Below are 23,723 nucleotides of genomic sequence, written 5' to 3' on the forward strand. Positions count from 1 at the left end.
CCTCCCGGCTGCCTCTGGGGAAGAACTCCCTTCTCACCAGTTGCGTGTTCTTGGGAACATCCTGTCTGTGGCTGTGAGGGAGCTGGGTGCATCCAGGCCTCTGGGATGAGCTGACTTCATTCACGGCTCAACACGGGGGCCGGCTGTCCTGTTTCTGGAAGCCTGCCACCTCACCCCCGCCAATCCCCACATGGCATTATAACAAGCCCGACCTGTTTTGGGCTCAGATTTGGGGCAGCCCCAAGCATCTCCTATTTACTCTGCCCTTGGCCCTACAGCCTAAACCCTTGTAAGCAGCGATGGCCCACTGGTCTGAGGTGGAAAGAGGCCCCCTTTGTAGAGGGCAGTGGAGTTTCGAGGAGGCAGCTGCGCCGTGAGATGGGATAGGTCGAGGGAGAAGGCGCTGTGCAGCTCATGGTGAAACCCAGTCTTCAAGTCCCCGTCTTCAATTACTCGTGCTGCGAAATGTGTTTGCTTTGATGAAATTCAAATGCTCTGGTGCAGGGAAAAAGAATTTAAACTTTGGGAGACGATTACTGCTCACCTATAGTCACTTTTTCTCAAAGACACATCACGCTGATTAAACTACATCCCTAAATATGCAGCTGCACGTGGGCAGTGTTGTCTCTGCATGAGCAGATTCTGCTTCTTGAGCAAACAGGGTGCATTTTCAAGGTTAAAGTTGGGGAACTCTGCACAGCTATTTCATTAGCAAAAATCTCCATTTGTGCACCCGGAAATTGGCTGGCTTATGAGGAGTTTGTCTTTCATGCTCTTTCTGGAGTTGTTCAGACACACCCATCTAATGGTAACCCACTGCTCACAAGGTTAAGTTTTCTTTTTGAACTTCTGTTGTTGTCAAATTAATATAATATGCTCTCAATTATCCACATAAAAGGAGAAAGGCAACCAAGCGGGGAAAGAAAATTTGCAATTAATTTACCAAATTATTGCTCTTTTTATATGATGGACAAGTCGCTTTTCTCTTTTGACTCAAGTGTTTTGTATGTCCTGGGGGGAGTGCTAGGGCAGACACAAGGACGAGCCATCCAAGGTGTCCCTGCACCTGAGGCCGGGATGGAGGCTGGTGTCTTCTGGGGTGCAGAGGCCTTGGTGTTGAATCAGGGGTGCACAGAATGTGGGGCTCTTTCTTGTCCAGGAGAGTCCATCTATCTTCTCAGTCCTCTAGGAGCCCATTGCTCACCTAGTTGGCATCTCCCAAGAGCAGACCTGAGATAAGGACCTGGGTGCAGGTCATTTATGTGGGAGGCGATCCAGGGAGGCATGGGGCGAGGGGCCTAACAACAGGGTTGCCACTGCTCAGGGACTGGGCTTTGTCCCCTGGGGGTCCTCTAGGACACTACGTGAAGTTCACCTCAGCAACACCCCTGAGGGCTGAAGAAACTCTGCAGCTCTCAGTCAGTAGCTGAGGGTCACTGCAGCTCACCCAACAGCCAAGCAGTCTTCTCATGGTCAGAGAGAAACAAGAGGCCATTGCGTCCCAGAGAGCCAGAGGGGAAGGGGTGGGGCACTGACAGCATCCACCACAAGTGGGAACACCCTGGTCTGAAGGTTCTTACACCCCGGTTCACTGCAGAAGGCCACCAGTCTTCCAGAGCCCAGCATGAGGGCAGATACACACTCCAAGATGCCTGTGGGAAGTGAACTGCAGATTTTAAATATTGAGACACGCACTCAGCTTAGAACCAGGCTTCCTGGAGGCTGGATGGAGGGCAGTGTATACAGCAGTTGAGCTCCAAGGAGCTTGGACAAGTCCCCTCGGTACCGTCTTGTGTCTCAAATTCTATGCCTTTCAGGATCCCTTGTAGCTTTTACTTTTCAGGTGACCCTCTAGGACCTGGTCAGTCCTAGAGTCCTCATGAGCACTGACTCCTGCAGGGCCCCAGATGTGGGCGCCCAGCTAGTCTTTCCACAAGCACATGAACATGTGGGGTTTCAGTTTGGGCATGGGGCATGTGAATACTTGCTTCATCATCAAGACATTTTTATTAACTCATAAGAAGAGCATCAAGGCATTTCTCTTTTAATTCTGGAAGTCAATCAAACTATTTTTTTTTAAAGAGGGAGTCAGTAAAACTGAATCTTTGGGTTCATAGTAGTGCAAGAAAAACCTGATTATTTGACTTTTCTTCTTTGCCATTTTCCAACCTCTTGTATTCACAACCGAGCTTGAGAAGATAGTATTTTTCATGATGATTAAGGTTTCCTCAAGTGCTTTACAGGTATCAATTTTATAATCTATTGTGTCCCTCTTTGGAAAGTATGTAGTCCCTCTTGGGAGCCCCCCACTCCCACCCAACACTCCAACCCGGTAACAGAGGGAGAGGAATGGAGAGATGAGGGGCCATGCCGTACTCCATGCATGCGGCACAAGGAACAGGTCACATCCTCCTCCATACCTGTGACCTTTCCACTGTTCCAACCTCAGAGTTCCTTTGGCCACTCCAAGTGGCAAGCTGTTGGCTAGCGAGCCCCCCTAGTTTGGGACAGTGTATACTATCTCCAAATTTGAGCCCCTCAAGTCCTTGGCCTTTTGCTTTTGATTGAATGTAACTTGATTGCCTCTAGTTTTTCATCCATCAAAGGATACACCTGTGTACCCTTGTACATCCTCAAGACAATAAAATGAATATGAATAAGTTGGAGGCTGGCAAGTCACCCACATTTTAGTCATTTTAGGATTTCTGCTGCCGTGCAGGTCTCAGGCAGGGCTCCCATGAGGACTCATACCCCCTAAGACCTTGCCAAGCGGGTGGAGAATCTGGGTACAGTACTGCAAAGCAGGGAGCCCCTCATCCTTGCCAACCTGTACTCACCACATGAAGGCCTTTGTCTAGACAGCCTCACTGGGATTCTTGTCCATCCTCAGTGTGAACACCTCCACAGAGGAAGCTGTGCTCTGTCTCAGTGATCCCATTCCTGGGATGTGCAGACATCACCCCTGTTCGCTCCAACTGAGCTCCTTGCCCTGTTTTCTAATGCTGCAAAGGATTGACAATTAGGAGATTTTTAAATTTTTCTAGTGGTCAACTAGTAGGAATAAGATTCTTGTACCATGGCTTTTTGCTTTACATGGAAACTTTGGGAGTGTTGTCTCAAAATCACACTCAGGCAATTAATTTTAAATCACAGGGGAATTTTCTTGAGGGCTTTGGGATACATGCCCTCACAAAATGAGTCATCCTCTCTGCTTTGAACAGGTGAACACCTGGATTTCCCTAATGTTGGGCAGTTCTGTGAAGCCCCAGCTCTGTTTCATGACGCTGGGTTTTTCTACAGTAGAGGCATGAGTGCAGAGGCAGGCTGACCACGGCACCCTGGAACACATGGGAGGGAAAGGGTCTTTGGATTTGGGGTGGGGCATGAGGGGCTTCCCAGTGGTGGGAAGAGACGTTCCTGTGGGCACAGTGCATCCAGTCGGCCTTGCGCAGGCCTGACAGCCTGACAGAGCCGGGGAGCAGGTGGGACCTGTAGGCCTTGGAATCCCCAGACTGGACGTACTCCAGCCATCTGTCCCACGGACAGTCTGGAGGGGTGGGCAAGCCCCAGGGGCCTGGGATGGGAGGAAGGGAAGAGAGAAAGCGCCCCAGCGGGACCAAGAGCAGAAAAGACCAGACAATGAGAGAGGGCTGAAGAGCAGAGAGACGGAGTTGCAGATGGAGAGAGAAAGGAGAGAGGAGGAGGTGAGGTCGAAGAGGAGAGAAGGGAAAAGGCAGGAAAAAGGGAAACTGGAGACCTGGGAAGATAAAAGGGCAGGAAAGGAGACAGTAAGAGGAGAGAAAATCAGTATGAACAGAGTAGAAGAAACATGGTAAAGGTGGCAGCTGGAGGAGTAAGGAGAGTGGGAAATAGAGTGAGAAGGAGGAACAAGAGAAAAGCCAGCAGAAAGGAGAGGATGGAGGCAGGGAGGAACTTTCCGGAAGCCGCCCGCGGTTTGGAGGTGCTGGCCGGAAGGCCTGCCTGTGTGGGCGGCGCTAGGGTGCTCACCGCCTGGGTGAAGAGGTTGAGTGGTTGGGGCGGGGGGAGAGGCCTTAGAGCAGCACCCGGTGGCCCAGGCCGGCTTCCCAGCAGCACCCCCGACCTCCAGCTTCAGGAGGAAACGCTGCTGCAGCTCAATCAGAATTATTTACAAGATAATGGTCCATTGTTTGTACTAAGACAGATGTTGACTGTGGGAACTTTGTGTTTTATGCTGCTTTCCCTGCTCTGCCTTCACTGGGTGCAGATGGGATTGAAGTAATGTGAGTTATTATTCCCAGAACTGGAAATTCAGAGGTGCCTTCACCCCAGCCTAGGCTTGGCTGGGCAGCCGAGCTGGGCTGGCACCAGTCAGGCAGGCAGTGTGTTGGGGGGGAACAGTTGCTGCTGGTGGAGGGGTCAGCCCCCGGGGCCTCTGGTCCCCCTTCCAGCCCCTTGAGGCAGCCTGTGATTAAGAAGGCCTTGTTTCCTTGAGGGGCGGGTCGGTGCAATCGCCTTTTCTGGTGGACAGGAAGGGCACTCTCTGATTAAGATGCACTTGCTGTTTGTTGAGTCAGGAGGTCACCATTTACGTCTCAAAAGGAAGGTGGCCATCTGGCCCTCTTCTTGCCAAAAGGAAAGAGCATCCCCTCTGGGGTGGGGGCTTTGTAGCCCCCCTTTATTTAAACTTACGAGAAGGCTTCCTCTCGTCTTCTGGGGTTACTTGGAGGGCCAGCTCTGAACATGTGACTCCCTCCTTCCTCCCCCAAGGGTGGGGTTGACCAGATGAATGCCTGTCCACCTACTGACCCAGAGACAGCCTGTCCTGCAGGAGGAAAGATGGGGCAGTGTGGAAAGATGTCCCTGTTACTTATGGACTCGGTCCTAGCCTCGCCCTCCAGGTAGGCGGGCCACCCCAGTGTAGGCCCATCTTCACGGGAAGGCCCCCGCACCAGCTGGTCCTTCTTTAGCCTTTCTGGTTCCCAGTCACTTCTGCATAACCAAACTCACCTGGTCAGCAGAACCCATCTTATGAATGAGGAAACTGAGGCCACGACATGTCAGGTGACTTGCCCAATGTTACTTTTCTGCTCAGTGGAAAAGCCTTCCAACTTCTCAAGTCGTGAGCATTCTGTTAAAGAGCCTCTCTGAGCCCCAGCTTAGTCAGTGCACACGGGCACCAGGTGACTGCCCTGCAGCATCAAGGACAGCAAGTGACGGAGACACATGTGTCTGGTGCTGTGCTCTGAGCCTTGCAAAGAGCACATGCTAGATGATAGCGATGGGTATTATCAGCTATATTATACCTCTTCTATAATATGTAGTTGACCCTTGACCAATGCAGGGGTTTGGGGTGCTGACCCCCACACAGCTGACAACCTGTGTATAATTTTTCACTCCCTATGAAACTTAACTACTAATAGCCTACTGTTGACTGGAAGCCTTACCCATAACATAAATATTTAACACATATTTTGTACATTGTATGTGTTATATACGGTATTCGTACAATAAAGTGAGCTAAAGAAAAGGAAATGCCATTAAGAAAATCATAACGAAGAGAAAATACATTTACAGTACATATGTATATTTATTGAAAAATATCTGTGTGTAAGTGGACCCGAGCCGCTCACATCCACATTGTTCAAAGGTCAGCTGTATTGCATTTCCAATATCAGGCTCTGACAAAAAAAAAAAAAAGTCAAAGTAATACAATATCATAGAGTCACATTTGGATGCTAAAACCAACCAGTAGTGGAAACGAGAAAGCCACTTTCATGGCAGCTGAGTGGAATCAGGCCTGCCATTTGGAGAGGCCGAGGATGTCAGATGGCCATCACTCCTAACGCTGCCCCCGCCCCCGGATGTCTTGAAAAGTTACCAGAAAGCAGTTATAACCCAGAGGTTTTGTCCCATTCCAAACCCAGCATCTTGGCTCTGGTGTTTAAGGACAGTGACAGTTTCCCCCTTGATCTCCCCATGCCCAAGGAATTATGCCCTTACCTTCACTTGTAGGATTGGGACTTCTGAGCTATCTATCCTTCCATCTACCAAGTTTGGTTTTTTTTTTTTTTTTTTTTTTTTTTTTGCGATATGTGGGCCTCTCACTGTCGTGGCCTTTCCCGTTGCCGGATGCGCAAGCTCAGCGCCCATGGCTCACGGGCCCAGCCGCTCCGCGGCATGTGGGATCCTCCCGGACCGGGGCACGAACCCGTATCCCCTGCATCGGCAGGCGGACTCCCAACCACTGCGCCACCAGGGAGGCCCCCAAGTTTGGTTTTAAATAATAAATACTTAACTATGTGCCAGGGCCAACTCCCATTCTAAATACCTTACATATATAATGCAAATGTTATTCTTTCATTTAATCCTTATAAAAATCCCGTGAGGTAGATGTAATTTTTATTCTTCCAGTTTTACATATGGGGAAATGGAGGCACAGAGAAGCCACTTACCTTACCCAAGGTGACTCAGCAAGTAGGTGAAGAGGCTGAGATTCAGTCAGGCAGTGGAGATCCATGAGGGTGACATTTTGCTGCCTCACCTTGTGTTGCTTTCCTGTGCCTTTAACCCTTGTTTGGGATGTGTCAAAAATGAATAAACCAACCAACAAATAAATAAAAATCGCCTGCTCTTGCCATCTTGTAGCTCTGGGTCCCAGGAGAAGATGCAGCAATTTCAAGCAGAGATGCCAGTCACAGACAGAACCTGGGGCTTGTCATCCAGGAGTAAGCAGGGTGGGGCACCGGGTGTGGTCAGGTGTGCTCCATGTGACCGAGCTGGCCTAGAACTTGCCTGTGACCCTGAGCAGGTCTCTTCCCATCCCCTCGGGGTCCTCACCTCTTCATCCACTGGATCATCCCAAGATTCCTTCCATCTCCCAGTCGGTGAATTAATTATTCTTAGGACTGTATTTATTATACTTCTCAGCCTCAGGGAAAAAACTGTGTCTCCCTCGCCCTCCCCAAAATGAGAGGGCCTCAAGGAAACCTGACCCCTCACCTTGCAATTGTTCCCTGAGGTCCAGGTGGGGGAGAGTGGAGAGTGGGTGGCCCAAGGCACCAGTAGACCCTCCAGACGGGGGCTGCCATGGGCCCAGCACCCAGCTGTGAAAGCAGCAGAGGTCAGACTAGGATAATATTTATCAACCCTCTGCTCACCGTGTCAGGCTCTGACCAAACCCCAGCATCACTGGAGATCACAGATCCTGTCTTTTAAGGTCCCACAGAGCCGCTTCACATGTGACCAATTACCTCTGTCAAGCAGGAGAAGGCGGTCCCGCCTGGTGGGTGGGATCTGAACTTGAGCTTCCAGAGGTCGATGACGGGGATCTTAGGCCTTTGAGCCTGTCACTCCCCTCTAGCCAGACCTTTTCTGTTAAAACTGTTTAAATTACAAACCAGTAATAAAAGGATCATATGTGTTTCCCACCGAACAGGTTCTTTAGGGCTATTATGATAATTAAAAACATATGGTGCCTGTGCCAGTCAGAGGGAAACCGCAGATGTACAAATTAGGTATTATATACGGGTTTTCTGCTTCTGCCCTTTTAAAAACGTCAACTGGAGAAGTTTAAAGAGATAAAATGGCAATTGCGCAGATAGTAGGTAGCATTTTGGTTTTAGAATCATTAAATACATAAACCCTTTTCTTTAGACTGAATAGGAATAAACGGTTCGTCATCCGGGAAGGAGAGAAAAGCGCTGAGGCCCGGAGTGTACGGGGAAGACGCCACGTCTCCACCTCACAAGGTCCTGGATACCATGGAATCGTTCACATTTTTTATGATGTTTTTCCGCACAGACAAAGAGGATTATATGTATTAAATACTGAATTATATTAAAATTGGATTGATGGGAGCAAAGATAAGGATTTCTTTACATTCAACTTTTTACTTCTTAAAAGGCAAAGATGCAAGTATTGATTAATCTGGAAATAGTCATTTGTTTTCATTTAAAATATGCAACTGATTTTGAGAAGGTGATAAATACTGCTAAAAACAAAACAAAACAAAAAACAAAACAGTGGAAGGGTTTTTGTGGTTCCCTGTCAATGGCTTTCCAATGCAGATGTACAGTACAAGTCAGGTTCTGCTGAGTTGTTCGTATTGAAAGGATGTTGGGCTGGCTGGGGACCCTGGCAACATCCAGCCATGCTCTGGGGTGGCAAAGAGGATGCACTGGGCCCGGGTCCTGATGCATTGGGACCTGGGCTCAATGGCCAAGAATTTAGCACTTTGTCACTGTATGTCTCTGCTACAGAAACCCAACTGGACTGCTGTAAAGAAGGAGGTGATGGGTGAACAGGTCAGAGGAGCATGGCCCCTGCCAGCTCTGCTCCTCAGGACCTCCTGCCCCCCAAAATATGTCCTTCCTGAGACAATCCCATCCAGAACCAGGATGGCCTCATCCCCCACCTGTACCCCTTCCTCCATGTGATGTGGTAGTATCTACCTAGGAAAGTTGAGTAAAAAGCCAAATGTCTAATCAATACAAATAAATGAGCAGAGAGGAGGTTCTACTTATCTGCCCAGCTGCCGGAACATTCAGATAACCAGAATTTTTCGAACCCTGGTGTGTAATTACTGAAATTCATAATGATGAGTGGAGACAAGCTATGTTCAACATATTTTTGTGTTGAGGCATTTATTATATTATACATTTCTGAAGACCCTGCTGAGGGTGGAAGGTCCTATTACCAGAAAGTGCCTTTTTTTAGTCACCCTGGCTGAAGGGAAGTCTGGGGTCCTTAGGAGAAATGTCCTTTGAAATTGCTGCTAAGGTGTTGAGTCCCTCTATCCCACTGCTCTCCGTTGCCCACTCCCTCTCAATGGTACAAAAGGCCAACTGTGCTCCTGTGCCCTTTTCTCTGGGGAGCTGTGACCTGAACCTGCCTCTGGGTCAGATGGGCTCAGAGAGCTTGAGACGGGATAAGTCAGAGGAGGGTTCTTGAACCTTCTATCTACTGTACAAAAACAGTCTGGAGAGTGAAGTACAGCAGTGGTTTTCAACCAAGCATGTTTTTCCCCCTAGGGGACATTTGGCAATATCTGGAGATACTGGAGACATTGAGGGGTGCTCCTGGTAATCTAGTGGGTAAGGGCCAGGGTGGTTAGCAGTATCCTGCAATGCAGAGGACAGGCCTGGAAAGAATTATCGGGCCCAGAATGTCAATAGTACAGGATTTGAGAAATCCTGGTGTACAGCTGGGAGTACCCAGCCTTCAAGTGAAATTCCAAGCTAAAATGGTGACAAGTCAAGTGACAAGATTTACCACCCAACTCACGTTGTGGCATTCGGCTCACTCCCCAGACACTCTCCCTCCAAATCATGTCAACTTTGGACCTTATGCCTTTGTGAAAACTTTGCAAGAGACCCGGGGCGGGGCGGGGGGTGGGAAACAGAAACTTCCAGCACATTCCTCCCAGCTCAAACTGGGCGTGCTGGTGTGGGGAGGGGGCAGCTGAGCAGACAGCTGGAGTCAGTCTTTTCTTCTCCCTCGTGAGGGAGAGCAAGCCTGCAAGCACTGCACATGTAGGTATTTCCACTTTAACTTTTACTGAGGTAAAATAACAGCTTGTCACTCAGCGCAAGTACCAATCACAAAATGAATTAATTGTAATAACTGTTGTCAACGGAACAAAGGACTTGTTGCTTTCCTAAGCAGATTTCAGCGCCACTGAGAACTATATACAAATGTTCCCATTGGGCAGGCTGGCAGAAACTAGTCAGAACATAATTGTATCCGTCTATCTCTTTACTTTGTTTTTAAGGGCTGAGGAATGGAGTTAAAAACCTATATTTTAAACATATCAATAAATATACCCCTTTTTGTGTCCATGACGTCTCCTCAAAAACATGGACTCTTTAATAAATTGGCCATGAAAAAAAACATTTGCTGCTGATGGGTCCCAAATAAGGGCCAGCTGTAGAGGCTGCCTGTAGACTCGAAGTCATGAAGGGAATTATGCCCAATTACCCTCCCATAAAACACCCTCTCATTTCTGGGAGTTATCAAAGCACATCCCGTGGACAAGCGGTCAGCTGTCCCCTGCTCCTCAAAAGGAGACAAGTGGGCCTCACGCTGGGCCCGCGGCGCTCCTAACTGCCCCCCCACTTCCCCAGACACCAGCGGCTTGTTTGCACTCAGCCTCTTTTTACAGTCGCCCTTCCCGTTTTTTTGGTTCTGGCTTTTTCACGTCTTAGCACGTTTCCCGCTTTAAGAGGCCCCGTAGGTACTCTTCTAAGAAAAGACTTGCTTCCTGGAGGGGGGAGGGCAGGAGTGGGCCAGGGGCTGGTCGCTCAGAACCTGCAGCCAGCAGACTGTGTCCCTGGCAGAGTTGTGGGCACTTCCACGGCAGGGGCGTCCTCTGGAGCTCGGGAGTCACTGACAGGTTGAGGGCAGCATACCTCTGTGGGTCTGCTCCTGGCTTTGCTGAGGTCCAAAGCTAGGGACCTCCCAAAGAGGAAACCCAAGGAAGCTGCATCAGACCCACAGGCAGAGACTCTTCAGTGAGGAGAACAAATGACGGTGCCCACTTTTTTCAACAGGAATACAGACTCTCTCCAGTCTACACCGCCTTACTCCTTTCTCCATATGCCTCCTTCTCCTGCCGCCTCTCTAGGCTCTTTGACCTGTGTTCCCGCAGCATCCAGCTCCATCCCAGGGTCTCAAATGCATGAGCCTCCCCCATAGCATCTCTGATGCCCCTCAGGCAGCCTGCTTTGTTTTTAGAGCTCACTGAGGCCAAAATTAGTCCCTCCATAATGAAATGGAAGATTCTTAGACTATCAGAGCTAGAAGTCACCTTAGAGGTCATTTTCCAGATGCAGCTTAGGGAGAGGACTTGCCTTGGTTGTTGAACCAGAGACAACAGTTGCTGCTTCCAGGTGTCTAGGCAGGTCCCTGTAACTGGCCCTCATTCCGCCATCTGGGGCAGCCGTAGGCAGCCTCTGCCCCTTGGGGATCAGTACCTAAGCAAAGGAGGTGTTCCTGTGACTTGTCCCTGCAATGCTGGGGCAAGTTTTACTACACCCCTCCCTCTGCAGAGGGCCAGGCCACTTGGGAAGCAAGGGTAAGAGGTGGGCTTATTAGGTTAATGTAGCCCTGGGTCAAATGCGCAATGAGTTCGCATTTGTATAGTCACCTCTGGCTAGAACAAGCTGCCACCTGCAGAAACGCTGAGAAGAGCCCTGATCTGAAAAGAGAAATCTCTCCTCCTGAGGCTGCTTTTCTCTGCAGGGACCCAGGTGTGCAGCCTGCATTGGGAAGGCTGGTTCCTGGTGCAACCCTGGGAGTGGGGACTCATGGACTAATGGTCACATGAGGGTGCCAGGCTCCAGTGCTAAGAGCAGAGGCTGTGAAGTGGGACAAAGGAGCACAAAAGGGGAACAGATGTGGGGTGTGGGGAAGGAGGTGGGAGAAGGAAGATCTTATGCCGTGTGGAGAGCTGGCTGGGGGTTCCTGTGGCCTCCACCCCTAGACCCCACCCTCCACTCCACTGGCTTTGTGCTGGAGAAGGAAGAAACAGCATTTTCTCCAAATCTTTTAGAAAGAAGAATCTGTGACAGGAAATGAATTTGGCCATTCATTTATTCAGCACACATCAAATTGTTCCAGAGAGCTGGGAGATGGTCACCAACAAAGCAGTTGAGATTCCAGCCTTCATGGGGCTTACATTCCACGGGCGAACACTGATCATTAAAAAAGACAAATATAAGTTCAGCTTATGATAAATGATGCGAAGATGATGAAGCGGCAAAGGCTTAGAGAGTAACATGGGAAGGTCAGAATCACATATCGTGAAGGTCAGGGAGAACTCTCTGAGGAGGTGACATTGGAGGGAGCTGTGCAAAGATTAGGGGATGCATGTTCCAAGAGTGGGGAGAGTGAAGAGAAAGGCTCTGGCATGGGAAAGGAACAGGCATCCGGGGCTTAGTTCTCAGGCCTGTGCACCCTGTGTGTGTGACCAGCGTTTCCACAGGCTTTCCCAGACAATGAGATTTCATTGAGCTTCTCTATGGCCCTGCGTGGTCAACAGAGCTGGGACTGGGACTCCTCCCCATTTTTGCAGAAGGGGGAAGATGAAGGTCCAGAAGAAAACAATGACTTGCCCTGTTAGTTAATGGCAGTGAAAGTCAGGGTAGGTGCCCAGGCCTCCTGACTCCCAACATTGGGCTAATTCTGCTGCCCTGAAAACCTCTGCACATTCGTGGGACTCAGGGTCTTCCTGTAGGCCTGACCTACCATACTGGAGGACTGCTGGGTCTCGGGGAGGCACCATGACTGACTCTTTGCACAGTAACCCAACTCTTAAAAACAACACCTGAAACTAAGAGAATTGGTCACATGACCCTGAGAACATGGCATCCCCCCATGAGAAACACAGCCATTCCCCCAGGTCCCCCAAGATGAGGGTCACTCATCTCCACAGACCAAGACTGCCCCTGGCAGAGTCAATTCTTTTGACGATAGCCTACAGTTTTCCTCTTAGGGATCCCATGGGTAGAGAGCTGGAGCTAGTCAGGACCCTTAATGGCCACACCCAACAAGTCACCTGGAAAACATGGACCAAAGCCTTGGAAATCTGAGTCAAGTTTCCTTGGAGAAAGGCAGATGACTTTCTACCAAGGACTGCTGCTGCTCAGACCAGCCTGTGGCTGTGAAGTTCCACCCCACACTGACCTTGGCCGGCACTAAGTTCAGCCTCTCCTTGATGCCTTCTGACAGTGGCCTGATGATAGATGCTGCTACTCTGAGGTTCAGGGGGACCCGTTGTCAAGACTGACTGCTCCGTTCTCTTTTCAGGATCCCTGTTCTTGTCTGGGCAAACTGCTTTCAAATGAATAGCTATTTCTGGATAATTTTTTTTAGTGTTTCTTCTCCCATCTGGTTGCCATATTATTTGCATCTCATGCCACTCTGGCCTCTGTGGGAGACAAGAGGTAGCCCACCTTTTGTATTAGCTGCGACACTATTTGTTTCCCAATACTAAAAGGTGACATAAGGAACAAACTTAAAACACCCTATCTGCTCTCAAAGTGAGACAGTTAAGTGGAAAGACTGCTTTTTTCCCTCAGCACTATTTGTGATGTTCTACGCACATAAGGGAGGATTTGCAGTGGGGCCAGAGGACAGGGATCCGCATGAACTAAGGTTGGGGGAGGAGGCTCTTTGAGGAGAGGTGCAAGGCCCCTAGGTGGGTTCCTCTTCAGAGGACAACCCGGTGACACATCCTCCCACTGTTTCCTTGGGGAAGCTGGCTTGCAGGTGCCCCCAGGAAGTATATGACTAATGCAGACGGCTGGTCCTAATAGCAGGGGCCTGCGCCTTTCACTGCTGCCAAAGGTCAGGCACAGACAATGGGCTTGCATAGCAACAGGAGGGTTCAGGTTGGACCGGTGGACGCCAGGCCTTCCTGGTTTCTAGTAGATACAGAGCTCTTCTTACAAGGTTGCTTACATGCAAGCAGGTGATTCTGGTGCCGTGTTGGGGAGAACTCATGACAGGCCAGAGCTTAGTGTGTTAACAAAAGTGAGTGTAGGCCGTTCACCAGGATCAAGTATATGTAAGCATATCTATACACACACACACACATATACACATATATACCGTGTAATAAATAAATATAAAAATAATACACATATATTTTTAGTCAATGAATTTCCCCTCCCGGCCTCTGCTTCATCCTGTTGGAGTTATTTCATAGGTGGGACATGAAGTCATAGTATGGTTTGAATTTAGTCAAGTGCAGCCCTTCATGGAAGAGTGACAGCTGGAAGGACGAGGGCTGAGGTTTGACACCTGGGCTTGGCATTGCGCGGATGCATCTACATCGGCACGGATTGACACTGGCTTGCCTCCACCTGGGCAGGCCCTACCCCTCACCCCTTAAGTCTGAGCAGGGGATTCCTGAGTTTGCAGGAAACAAAGTCAGGAGGTACTATGCAGCTGTCACTCATTCTCTCATTCATTCATTCATTATTTCATTCACCAGTATTTATGGACCATCTCTCATATGCCAGTCACTCCTCCAAGCATCCGGGCACAGCGATGAACAATGCTGCCATAGATCCCAGGACCATGTTTCCCCTTTACTCTGGTCTTTTTCTAGGCACTGGAGACCCAGCCGTCAAGAAAAGCTCCTTCCGGGAGCTCACGTCCTTGGGGTGGTGTGGTGCCCAGTGAACCAATGAAGTAACTAGTCGGTTAAGGGGTTCTAAGGTTCTAGAGAAAAATAAGGTAAAGAAGAATTGGGTGAGCGCCCGGGCGGGGCTGCTACTTTACATGGGGGGATAGAGACACGGCCTGAGAGGTGACGTTCCAGCAAAGACACGAAGGAGGCCAGCGCAGGAGGGTCTGGGGAGCAGGCTGTAGACAGGCACAGCGAGGCCGCAGGCCCGAGGCCACGAGCCGCTTGTACTGCTGGGGATTTTGTAGAAGAGGGTCAGGCAAGGGCCACGGGGACAGTGTACAGCCTGGTGGACCATTGTGATGCCTCCAGCCATGGGGGCCCTGCAGGCCCTGAGCGCAGAAGGGCCCTGCTCTTGGAAGAATGCTGTGCTGTCACCATCTTAAAATTCTTAATGATGTTTGAACTGGGGCCCTGCGTTTTCATTTTGTGGTGGGTCCCACAAATCACGAGGTGGCCCGACCCCAGCTTTACGTCTGCTGGGTGTGAGCGGCCAGCACTGGGGAGGGGCCCACGGTGTGGGCTGGGAGGACAGGAGGCTGGGCAGGGATGCAGTGAGTGACAGCGGCTTTGCAGATTCGGGTTTTAGTGGTGACGTGAGCCCAGAGGTTCACTCCCTGAGCCCGGGTGTGTGGCCCCCGTGCTCTTCCAGCACCTTCCCTCTGCCTCCTCTATGCCCACTGCAGTCTTAGGCCTGAGCTGGGCCCTCCCTCTCCCCACCCCCATCCCCCTGGCCCACACACCCCAGGAGTGCCAGGCTCACTGTTGAACATCGCTTTCCTTCCCGTGTGCTCTTTATGCCGCCCTCTTCCTTACCTCCTGTGGACGTCTAGGTAGCTGTCTGGTAGACACAGGTGGTCTTACTCTTGTCTCAGAAGGAAGTGTCGACACTGGCCATTTTCATACCTGATACTGTGGGCTAGAGAGCCGGGTTCTGGTCACAGGAGTGGGGACCTGCTGCACCACACCATCAACTCTCTCCTCCTTGCTTCCCCCTGTGCCCCACGGGGTACATTTCTGGGCTCGGCTACCCTGTGAGGACTGCAGGTTTTGCTTCTTGCTGAGCTTCCAGATGTGCGTGGGGTTTGGGTCTGTTTCTCGCCCTAGGAAGTGCTCTGAGCAACTCAGCCATCCTCCTAGGTGAGCGGTCAGGTGAGAGGAGCTGGCCCTTTCTGGAGTGGTGTGCTTCTTTGGGAAAGCTCACCCAAGCCTGCACATCGCTGCCTGTTTCCCTGATGCACGCTCCTCAGAGCTGAATTTTAAATATGCCTCTGTGCCTGGTTTGATTTCCTTGGGATGTGAAGTCTATTTATTTCATACGCTTTGCAGAGTATATGTTGAAAAATAGCCTCTTCTGATTTAAATAAGAAATGAAAAAAAAATCAACTCTTCAACTTTTACTTATTGTTTTTTTTTTTTTTTCCTCCATTTCAACACCCCAGCTCTTCAATACCAAAATATCACACATAGAAAGATTTAAAAAATCAGATGGGGGTGGAGTGGTGATTGTAGCGTAAATTTGCTTTCTGGTTGAGGCCTTGTATGCCAAGTTTTAGCCTGAATTACATATTTACAGCTGAGTTATAAACCCCTGAAAAACAGGATTTATCATGGAAATAGTGACACCACCTCATGCAGTCTGGTGTTCTTGGGGACTGTGGTAATATACTGTGCAGAGAAATCAGTTCATTAGTTACTTATAAACAAAGGACAGAGATAGTAAATTAGAGTAGGTATTTCAGCAGTTTTCTGTGTATTTATGACACCAAAATACGCAGCTGCATTTTATTCCTTGAGATAGTATTTAAGTATTTTAGATTTAAAGCACATTTTTAGATATGGCCGTGGTGCATTTTTAGCCTTGGTCGTTCTTTTTCTTCTGTAGTTTTATTCGTGGTATTTTCTTCCTTCTCTGTTGCTCATTAGAAAAATGTTAAAAATCCATTTTCGTCTGATTAATAATAAAGCTGATCACATGTAACCTAATTTTCATTCCGTGCTGCCCCTGTCTGTGGAGTCATATACAAAGTGACCTTTGAATCGCCAGTGGACTCATAAAGTACAATAAGCACCATTGTCCTGTCAAAAATTGAAGATGTTTTACATCATTACAAAATTTAATGTTCCATCTTTTCAAATGCACTACTTTTCAAAGGCCACATTCCAATTGAAGCTCATTAAAATCAGACTCAAGTTTCCTGTGGTGGGGATGAAGAGAGTTTCGCAGGCAATGGGAGGAAAATGAATCACTCTTTTAAAACAGATATGGTTACATATTAGTTTTGAAAGGTACAGGGATGGCGGAGCCTTGGCTGCGCCAGCAACAGTGCAGCTTTTGTGCTGATAGATCCAATAACTTCCTCCTGGTCCCTTTGCCTTCACCCACACTGTGTCCTATTTACTTGGGATAAATCAGCTCTCTAAATAAAATTGTTGTTTTAAAGTTCTGAGGTGGAATGTGAAGGGATTTTGGAGGAAAGCTGTAACATCTGCCCTGCAATTTCAGATTTTTAAAAAAATGTTCACCTGACTCGGAGACCTGAAAGTTTGGAAACTGAGTCACTGGAGGGGGTTTCCTGCGGGTGAGCGGGGAGTCGGCCAGTAAAATGCCATGATGCTTCCAGAAATGGCGATGCCCGTTTGACTTAAGACTCCGCTGTGCCATGTATCAGGGAGGTGTCACAGCACAGGATCCGGGGGTTCTGAGCCTGGCTTGCAAAGAAAACGTGTTAAGGTTTTCTGCTCAGATTCTCTCTCGGTCATAGTCTCTCAGTCTTCTGCCTGTTTCTTGGCCACGTCAGAGCACCGAGGACATAGCTTGGTCTCACCTCGGTTTTTCTGGTGGATCCCACTGCTGTGAAGGTGTTGGCCTGTGTGACATAAGGAAAGCTCTCTCCTCACATGGGGCTGCGCTATTCAAAAGTCCCGGTTTTACAGAACATGAGTGCATATACCCTTCAGCTGCTGAAATACCAGTCTCTTCCAGAACCATCTCGGTTGGAAAGTTGTCCACTTCCTGGTGCAGTAATGATGTCTCAAGGCCGACACTTCTCACTTTAGGTGTGGCCCTCAAAGGACTCTTCTTACCAGATCTTTCCTAAAATGGGGCTTTAGTTCCTCATTGATTAGGGTTTGGCGTTTAGTCGAATGAGGGTCATCCAGGTTCTGGACAGACTCTTTTCTATCGTAGTGCCCTATTTATAAGGACAGCTTTAGCATCAGCTAGAACTGAGTTTGTGTCCCAGTTTTGCCCCTTGCAGCTGTGTGACCTTAGACAGGTTGCTCTGCTTTGCTGAGCTTCAGATTCCTCATGGGAATAATGCAACTATCTACCCAACATGACTGTATAATGTCATGCATGCAAAGGACCTAGCTCTGCGTTTGGGGCTAAGTTATTGATCATTAGGTATGAGCTACTGGCTATGAGGGTGGCAGTATTAGTTGTTTTAATTATATCTAGAAAATCACTGCTAAGATCCTTGGAGTGTAAGAGAGCTTAGAGAGCTAAAACAAGGAGAGGCAAAATGTTTTGTCCCTGGTTACAAGGCTAAATGTGGTTTTTTCTGCTACAGTTGTAGCAGTTAGCTACTGCTGTGTAACAAACCACCCCAATACTTAGTGGTTAAAATGACAACAATACATTTTTTCTCACTGGTCTTTGGATCAGCTAAGTGATTCTGCTGATCCAGGCCAGTCTCAACTGATCTTAGCCAGACTTGCTCATGCCTCTGTTCCTGGCTAACAGGCTGGCTGGTCTAGGGTGGGCTTGGCTGGGGTTACTTGGTTCTGTCCCATGTGTCTCTCCTCCTCCAGCAGGCTGGTCTGGACTTGTTCTCATGTCAGAGGCAGGGGTCCAAGAGAGCAAACAGAAATGCAACAAGCACTTGTGCTTGACTCTGCCTGCATCAAGTTACTGTTGTCCCATTGACCAAAGCATGCCACCTGGCTGAGCCCACAGTCAGTGTAGGGCAGCAAAGGGCAGGATGCGAGAAGGCATAAGCTTGCAGCCACTAGTGAGGCCGGTCAATCTCTTTCTGTCCCTAAATCCCCAACAGACACATCGAGTGGTGTGAACAGGATGGAATCAAATGTCTCAGAAGAGAGTTTAAATCTTCTGATAAATGTCTTAGAAGAGAGTTTAAATCTTCTGATCTCAGGACACCACTAACAGTGAGATGTTCCGTTATATTGTTCTAGTGTGTTCTGAGGTCCTATCTGCAGTGGCCTGCTTTGCCACCACTAGATACATCCTTTCCATAATGGAAACCTGATTTTCTTTTTCTTTCTGCTGGTAGACTCTCTCTTTTTGAGAACACAGTCTTGGTTAGATATTCCAGCTTCTTGACTTCTACAGGAGCATGGTTGGAATTGGGCAGATGTGATCGCCGGGTGTGAAAGCCCCATCCTCCTTCTCCCCTCACCCCTTGCTGACTACCTCCCTTCCCCTCCGTTTCTCTCTTGCCGTCTTGCCCTCAGGAAGACCCACAGTCACCCAGTGGTTCTGGAGTGGAGGATGCATTCTAGCTTCCCTGGTGGCCGACATTCCCACAGGCCACTCAATCCTCTCCCTTCTACACCCCCATCTGAGCTCTGATTCTACTTATACTGTTGGGGTATGAACTGCAGTAAAGGGCCAGCTCTTAAGAGAGCTGGAATCTCTGTAGCAAGTCCCTAGAATGCACCTCCTACCCCTGATGGCTAGAAGATGGTGTCTCCAGGGCACCAGCATCCGGAGTCTGACCCTGTGTGTTTGGGTGCGCTGAGGGCGGCGGCGTCAGACACCTGAGAAGCAGTCATGAGCACAGCCCACCTGTGCCTACACAAGCAAGGCTACACGTGTGCATCTGTGGCATACGGGGAGGAGCTAGGAGCTAGACCACCATCTGCTTCTCCAAAGAAGGGCTGGGGTGGGGCCCAGGAGCCAGACAAGCTGCTGTTTCTCAGCCAAAAGATTCTCTGGCTGGGAAGTAGCCGTCACAAAGTCTTCTGTGTTCTGATTCCTGGGACGTGTGGGGAGCCCTGAAACAATGGGGCTCAAGGAAATCCCAGCTCATCCCCAGGCCTCAGATGACTTGAGGCTTCCTGCACTTTTCTCCCTTCCCTGGGGACTCTTTCTCACCTGGGTGTCCTTGGTGGTCAGGCAATCCCAGCTCCCAGCTTCCAGGTGCCCTTTGCAAGCCCTCCCTGCTGTGTGACCCCATAGATGCCGTCCTTGGAGCCCTGGGTAATAGGTCTCTGCAGATGAGATGGGACAGAAGTTGTGCCCACAGGAAGTGGGCAGCTGTGGTCGCAGGTGGGTTCAGCATTTTCCAAGACCTGTGTGAGTACATCAGTCCTCATTTAATCTAGAAATGGTTTCCCCTGAAGAATTTGTATTTGCTTCTGGAATTATGAGCATTGATGATTTGCTTTAGAACCTCCAAAATCTGAGATTCCATCTGCAAGCAGATCTTATAAAGCCACTATACAGGTTCTTTAGGAAAAGAAATGGTAACAAACTGATAAGTTCAGCTAACTCCCTCTGCCTCTAAACTTATAAAAGAAAGTTACGGTTGTTCCTCATGGTTGAAGACTTGTTTTGAAGACCAGAGGCGGTTCTTGCAAGGAACAGAGAGAGGCGGAGACTGGCTGACAGGGCTGTGTTCCTCGTTTGGAGTATTTTCTGGGCCTCTTGAGACTAGAAGCAGGATGGTAAAATAATGAATAAAACAATGTAAAATAATGTCTGAGAGACAGGTACCAAAGAACCCAAAGTAACTGGATTTCCGAAGGGTTCGAAGTGGACTTCTGGGAGGGAGAGAGGATGGGGAAGAGGCTAAGAGCCCCCAGCAGGGTTTCACCAGCTATCAGGCAGCTTTCGGCCTTGTCCAGAGCAGCACTCACTATAAGCTCCGCAAGCTCTGGCTCAGAATGGGGAAAACCTGAGGGCCTGGAAAACAATGTAATCTGGCAGCTCAGGGAAACTGAGGCAGTGAATCACAATGGGTAGAGTATACACCAAGCAAAAGGTGTAGATGACTCTTTACTCCCTACTGCTGAGGGAGTGTGTTGGAAGGGAGATTTTGCTGCCCAAACAGTTGAAAACAATTTATTTACTCTCTGGGGTTTCCAAAGTTAACAATGTCTGATGATCTGAGTACTTGTACTCATTCCTTGATTGACCTTGGGTGAGTCTCAAACCCTCTTTAGGCCTCAGGTACCACATCTGTGCCAAGAAGCGTGGATCCCCAAGGGCCCCAGTAACACCAGTAGTCATGGAGCTTGTTGGAAGGAAACCTAGCCACTGAGTGGCTTTTCTAAGGCCAGTGGAGGAGTGATAAGAGTAGGGTCTCCAGGCAAGCCAGGACCGTACAGGGCGATGTTACAGGGAAAAGGAGGCTCCGATTCTTTGGCCCTTCTCTGGGCTAGTGGGGAGATGCCACTAGGGGCCCCAGCAGTGGTCCTTCTGCTTGGTCACAGGGCCTGGAGTGATGTCTTTGAGATGAGGAGAGGCCATTATCAGGCCAGGCTGGCAGGCAGGTGCCATACCTTACTTTGCTTCTGCAAAGGGCTTCCTGAAGGAAGGGGTATGGTTTGGGGTGTGAGTGCGTATGGACTCAGGCAGATAACACCTCTTAGCTTCCATGTTATTTACATTCTCAATCCCCCTAGCAGCAGGAGGAAGGGATCAGTGGGAAGAAAGCTGTTGGTGAAGGTGCAGCGTGTTTAGTCTGGGTGTTGTAGAAAATGTGGCTTCCCCTGTGGCCCTGCCATGTGATCTCTTTCCCCGAGGTGTAGCAGCACTCCTGATTCAATACAAGTGTGAATATCTGTACATGTGAGTATCTATCTCTACAAAGCACAGCTCAGACAGTGTTTGAAGACACTGGAGACTCAACATAGAACACTTTCTAGCTCCTCCTTACCTTTCCACTACAAGCCTTCAGGATGAACCTTCTTTTTCTGTTCTTCAATGAAGCCTTTCAGAACCACACAGGTCTGTCTCTCTCCTGCCTGACTCCTAATGTCTCAAATCTGCACCTTGGAGAACTTGCACCTTTGTTTGTATGTCTTCCTTTCACTGACTGCAGCCTAGAGGTTTATCTTTTCTCTCTAGTCAAATCTACCTTAAATACAGAGTCTTAAGCACACTGAGAATGCCCAAGAAAGATGCTGAAATTATCCATTGGAGCAATCCTGGTGTTGGCAGGAAGAGAAAGTGCTGTTCCCAGCGTCTTGGAGGGACTGTAATCACCGTGAGGACAACAGTTAATGCATTCCTAGCTCCTAGCACAGTGCCTGGTAGAGGGTAGACCCTCAAAAATCATTGCAGAATAATGAATGGCACAGTAAGTGTCAGGGTGGGTGCTGTTGCTTGGTATCACCCAGTTTTTGTGCATCTAGAATCAACAGTCAGCCCAAGTTATCCTCAAGCCCTCCATTGCAAGCAGCCCAGTCTCATCCCTGCCACCACACACATCTTTTATATCTTCACCTCTGCAATATCCTATCTCCCCTGAGATGCATCCCACTTGGAATGCCCTCCCCTCTCACCACCTACCCAATATTCAAGGCCTGCGTCACGTCTCACATTCTCTAGTAGCCTGTCCTGTTGACCCTAGGCAACACATGTCTTCTCCCACTTGATGACCATAGAACATTCTCTCATTGTCTGTACCACATAGCTTGACATTTGAAACATCAGCTTCAGCATTTGCCACACTGCAGCGGAAAGTGCTGGAGCTAATTTCTTCATTTCTTCAAGAAATATGCATTGAGTCCTACTCTGTGCCAGGCACTGTTCCAGCCACTTGAGCTATACCAGTCAACAAGATAACCCCCCAGACTCCCCCAGCCCCACAGATCCATCCTGGAGCTTACACATAGTCAGTTTGCATCCCAGCTCTACCACTTAGTAGCAATGTGTCTTTAGGAAAGTTATAAGACAGTTCAAAGGCTGAGTTTTATTAGCTATGGCAGGGAGCTGAGAGGGTGAATTTGTGGAGCTGGAAGAGTGGCCGGCACGGGAGCACCTTTGAAAACCAGCCCAGAAAGCCACGGAGTTCCTTTCCTTCCCCTCTTCCTCCCTTTCTTTCTCCTTCTGGTGCTGGGTGTCAATTCCAATACCGAATATCATTTTTAAAAAGGCTTTCCCGGCTAGCCAGCTTCTTGAGGATGATCATAAACTGGTAAATTATTTGCAATCACTTCTTGAGGCAATTGTAGCTTCTGGAAATTAATTACATTTGTAACACATTTAGCCGGCTTTTGGCCTACCTGGAAAACATTGTGTGGATTGAGAGTACCACGAGGATTGTAAAGTATTTAAAATGCAGTATTGTAGTCCAACAAACATTTGTTAACATTATATAATAATCTATGATCAAAACACTAAAATCTGTCAACTCTTGGAGTCAGTTGCATTCCCACTCTATGACTGAAACTCATTTAAAAGCAAATGAAAGTCCAGAGGATGAGATTCAATTAAAATTAATTTCAAGTACAGAAAAAACGATTCACAATGATATAGATCAGCACACTGTTATGGCCCATTTTAGCTTATCCTATAAGGGACACTCTAAAAACAACCAAAAAAGATGCCTAAATGAGTGAAGAGCAAATTGTGTACAAATAACTTTGGCCACACATATCTTGGGAAACGATTTGAAAGGAGTTAAGATGCCCTTTTCCTCCTAGATCCTCATCTAGCCATTTCCACCATTGCTACTTTTCTGGACTGAGGCATAGCGGGAATCCAATTAAAAATCTTTCTTTTTTCTTTTTTTTTTTTCCTTCAGTTTTTGAGTATGCATGCAATGTCACTGATAGCAGGATCTCAGTAGAGAAATTAACTTCAATAATCTATGGATTACAAGACATATCAAACCTTCAAAGCAACCCAGTGTTAGATCTATTCTCAGAAGGGTTTAAATGACTTTAATAGTTAACAACAAATGATAGAATGCATTTTTCCAACTAAATCAAGACCAGTTGGCATTACTCTCCCATTCTCCAAGTCTCTTAACTACGGCACATTTTCCACCACTCATCGGAAAGCTCTTGTGGTGCTTGCCCCCGAGTGGTGCCTGGCATCTACCTCTGGGAGTAGCAGGCATGGCAGGCTCAAGGCTCTAGATAAGAGTGTCCAGGTAGCCTTCCACAGGCTGTGGTCACTCACATCCTTTATTGTCAATTGAGCTATTGATCTTCAGCTTCACAGCCTGGAGAATTCATTCCCTGAATGAATTAACAGGTCGTGTTTCAGGTGGCAGCATCATGGAAAGGAACCCCATCTGCCAAAGGGATGGCTGTGGGCGTGGCGTCTGCACCGCTGCAGGCGTGGAGGCTCCCTTTAGGTGAAAGAGTGGAGAAGCCTAGAGCATGAACGGCTGCAAACCCTTTCTGACCTGCGTAGTCACCATTCAATTTGCAGCAGCCAGAAGCAGTGCTGACTCTGTGGTTCATAAGGTCGAGTCAAAGTTGCTTCTGGAATTGGTGCATTAAAAAGGTACTTCTGGGGCTTCCCTGGTGGCGCAGTGGTTGGGAGTCCGCCTGCCGATGCAGGGGACGCGGG

The sequence above is a fragment of the Lipotes vexillifer genome, unplaced genomic scaffold (genome assembly GCF_000442215.2).
Source record: "Lipotes vexillifer unplaced genomic scaffold, Lipotes_vexillifer_v1.1 scaffold182, whole genome shotgun sequence".
In the NCBI taxonomy this organism is placed as follows: Eukaryota; Metazoa; Chordata; class Mammalia; order Artiodactyla; family Lipotidae; genus Lipotes; species Lipotes vexillifer.